Below are 4,331 nucleotides of genomic sequence, written 5' to 3'. Positions count from 1 at the left end.
ATTGCTTCTGTTTCTACTACTTCTCCGTATATTGAAGTTGATGAGCAAGCCGTCGAGTGTTCTTTCAGATCGTTAGAGTTTGTCAATGCTACGTTTGTGGCCGAAGGCAGGAAGATACCAAAGCCTCGATTGTCAGACTGTACCAAGATGGGGCTCAAATTGACTCTTGGAAGATGAGCGAAAGTTGGAAAGGGGTTAGGTCGACAGTTGCAAGGACCGGTGAATCCAATATGCCCTGTTACTAAAAGAGATCGATTTGGTTTGGGGTACCAGCCAACTCCGAGGGATAAGCTGAGGGGAATTAAGAAGGGTCAGGAAATGAGAAAGGCCAGATTGGCTCCGTTGAGCAGCTTTTTCATATCTGGGGGACATATGTTTCAAGGAAATTCAAGGAACACTGAGGTGATGGTTGAGGATGCCTTGGGAGATTTAGGCATTAACGTTATAACTGATGATGAATTTGAGGAAATGAGAGTTATGGGCATTTATCCTGCACCGCCAGGCTTCGTGTTGGACAATTGGACCGCGGAAGAACTGCTTGTAGTTTACAAATCTTTTACAGAGTAATGCACTGGAACTTTCTCCCTGTTGTTCATACCCTGGGGCAATAGGTGATTTTATGTAAAGGGTTAAGCTATTTGTTTTTTCTTGCTTTCAATAAAAGATGCATTTTGTTAGCTCCAAATGGCAAACATTCTCCCATGCATTTCATTCATTCATTGTTTGTTGTATATATGTATGTATTTATTTATTTCTATTTATTTATATGGGAAAAGATCCTCCCATATGTATATATGTATATATATATTATCTTTCATTATTTTTTCAGGAGCTCAGATATCAACAATATGAATGCCAATGACTCTAACCCGGAGATTGATTTCGAGAAGCCTATATGTCAAGGAGAAATCGAGGATTGTGATGATGATGAGGGATGTGAACTACCTTCTGAATTGCTGAAAATGGTGGAGAATTAAGATAAGCAGATTCTGCCTCATAAAGAGTCTACTGAGATTTTGAATTTGGGGACAGATGAGGATAAGAGGGAAGTAAAGATTGGTACCACTCTGTCAGTTGGAGGTCGACATGATTTGATAGAATTGCTTCAAGAATACAAGGATGTGTTTGCTTGGTCATACGAAGATATGACGGGTTTAGATACAGAGTTGGTCGTTCACAAACTGCCAATAAAGCCTGAATGTAAACCGGTACAGCAAAAACTGATAAGAATGAGACCTGAGATGCTGCTCAAGATTAAAGAGGAAGGGAAGAAACAATTTGATGCCGGGTTTCTTAAAGTGGCCAAATATCCTGAATGGGTGGCTAATATTGTCCCAGTACCGAAGAAGGATGGGAAAGTTTGAATGTGTGTTGACTACAGGGATCTCAACCGAGCTAGTCCAAAAGATAATTTTCCTTTGCCACATATAGACACGCTAGTGGATAATACTGCTGGAAATTCTTTATTCTCTTTTATGGATGGTTTCTCTGGCTACAATCAAATTAAGATGAATCCTGAAGATATGGAAAAAACGGCGTTCGTTACCATGTGGGGAACGTTTTGTTATAAAGTAATGCCGTTTGGATTGAAGAACGTCGGGGTAACATATCAAAGGGCCATGGTGATGTTATTTCATGACATGATGCATAAAGAGATAGAAGTTTATGTCAATGATATGATTGTCAAAGCTAAGACAGAGGAAAAACATATTGTGAATTTGAGAAAACTCTTTAAAAGACTAAGAAGATGCCAACTAAAACTCAACCCAAATAAATGTACTTTTGGGGTGACATCTGGGAAGTTGTTGGGATTCATAGTAACCCAAAAAGGAATTGAAATAGACACAGATAAAGTAAAGGCTATTCAAGACTTGCCAGACCCACGAACACAAAAAGAAGTCAGAGGATTTTTGGGGAGATTGAATTATATAGCTCGGTTTATTTCACAGCTGACGGAAAAGTGTGATCCCATATTCCGCCTTCTTCGCAAGAATAACTCAGGGGAATGGAGTGAGGATTGTCAAAGAGCTTTTGAAGCAGTGAAAAGATATTTGTCGAGCACTCCAATCTTAGTGCCACCCATCTCAGGCAAACCCTTGATTCTTTATTTGTCAGTTTATGAAAATTCAATGGGGTGTGTGCTGGGGCAACGTGACCAAACTGAGAAGAAAGAAAGGTCTATCTATTATCTCAGTAAGAAGTTCACTGAATGTGAGACAAGATACTCACCCATTGAAAAGTTGTGTTGCGCTTTAGTATGGGCTACTCGAAAGCTTAGACAATATATGTTGTATCATACTACTTGGCTTATATCCAAGCTTGATCCCTTGAAATATTTAATGGGTGTGCCTGCATTATCTGGAAGATTAGCTCGTTGGCAGATCCTATTGTCCGAATTTGACATCCAGTATGTAAACCAGACTGCAATTAAAGGGAGTGCTATAGCGGAATTCATTGCAAGCAGGGCTTCGGAAGAATATGAGTCGTTGAGCTTTGATTTCCCAGATGAAGATTTAATGGCTATTTCGGTAGAAGAAGCAGTTGCATCCACTAGAAAATATTGGAAGTTAAACTTCGATGGTGCTTCAAATGCCTTGGGACATGGAATAGGGGCAATTTTGGTCTCACCATAGGGAGAGCATTATCCTTTCACCAGTCGGCTTAATTTTGATTGTACAAACAATATAGCCGAGTATGAAGCTTGTGTTCTGGGTCTTAGAGCTGCCGTTGATTGCAAAGTAAAAATGCTTAAAGTATATGGAGATTCAGCTTTGGTAATATACCAACTCAGGGGAGAATGGGAGACAAAAGATCCTAAGCTTGTAGAATATCGTAAGTTGGTTATGGAACTTGTTGAAGAATTTGAAGAAGTAACTTTCAATTACCTCCCCAGAGAAGAGAATCAAATGGCAGATGCCTTAGCCACACTGGCAGCAGCGTTTAAGATGAACGAGCATTCAAATATGATGCCCATTGAAATGAAAGCTTATGAGTATCCAACCCATTGTTTTAATATTGAAGAGGAAGAAGATGGAAACCCTTGGTATTATGATATCTTACAATATATAAGGTATCAGAGTTATCCAGAACATGCTACTGAGAATTATAAGAGAACCATTAGAAGAATGGCATCAGGGTATGTGCTTGATGGTGAGACCCTATACAAGAAAAGTCTGGATCAGGTCTTGTTAAGATGTGTGGACGCGAAAGAAGCCAAATTGATTCTTGAAGAAGTGCATGAGGGAATATGTGGTACCCATGCTAATGGGCATGTTATGGCTAGGCAGATTATGAGATTTGGGTATTATTGGTCAACTATGGAAACAGACTGTATCAATTATGCCCGAAAATGTCACAAGTGTCAGATTTATGGAGATAGAATACATACTCCTCCTCATCCGTTGCATGTAATGACAGCTCCGTGGCCATTCTCAATGTGGGGCATGGATGTTATTGGACAAATTTCGCCCAAAGCTTCAAATGGTCATCGCTTCATTCTGGTAGCCATAGATTATTTCACCAAGTGGGTAGAAGCAGCTTCTTACGCAAATGTTACCCAGTCTACAATATGCAAATTTTTGAAGAATGAGATCATTTGTAGATATGGTTTACCCGAGAGGATTATCTCCGATAATGCGTTGAATTTAAATAATAAGATGATGAACTCGGTCTGTAAACAGTTCAAAATAAAGTATCATAATTCCACCACTTATCGCCCAAAGATGAATGGGGCAGTAGAGGCGGCCAATAAGAACATCAAAAGGCTCATAGAGAAAATGACTGAGACCTATAAGGATTGGCATGAGAAATTGTCCTTTGCTCTGTTTGCTTATCGAACTTCAGTACGGACTTCAACTGGGGCAACTCCGTTTTCTTTGGTTTATGAGATGGAAGTTGTCTTACCTATTGAGGTGGAAATTCCCTCACTTCGAATTTTGTCAGAGGTAAAGCTTGATGAGGCATAATGAGTCCAAGCTAGGTATGACCAGTTGAATTTGATTGAAGAAAAGAGATTGAAAGCTATTTGTCATGGTCAGATATACCAAACACGTATGATACGGGCACATGGTAAGAAAGTTCGCCTTCGAGAATTCCATGAGGGAGATTTGGTGCCTAAAAGGATTTTGCCTATTCAGAAGGATTTCAGAGGAAAATAGATGCCCAATTGGGAAGGACCTTATGTTGTCAAGAAGGCCTTTTCTGGGGGAGCTCTAGTCCTAACTGAAATGGACGGATCAGAATTACCATATCCAGTGAATTCCGACGCTGTTAAGAGATATTTTGCTTGAAGAAGAAATAAAAGAGAAAAAATGAAAAAATGAGAAAAATGA

Source organism: Hibiscus syriacus, unplaced genomic scaffold, assembly GCF_006381635.1.
Source record: "Hibiscus syriacus cultivar Baekdansim isolate YM2019G1 unplaced genomic scaffold, ASM638163v2 tig00110450_pilon, whole genome shotgun sequence".
In the NCBI taxonomy this organism is placed as follows: Eukaryota; Viridiplantae; Streptophyta; class Magnoliopsida; order Malvales; family Malvaceae; genus Hibiscus; species Hibiscus syriacus.
The sequence above is the reverse complement of the archived record's forward strand: the minus strand, read 5'-3'. Positions refer to the sequence as shown.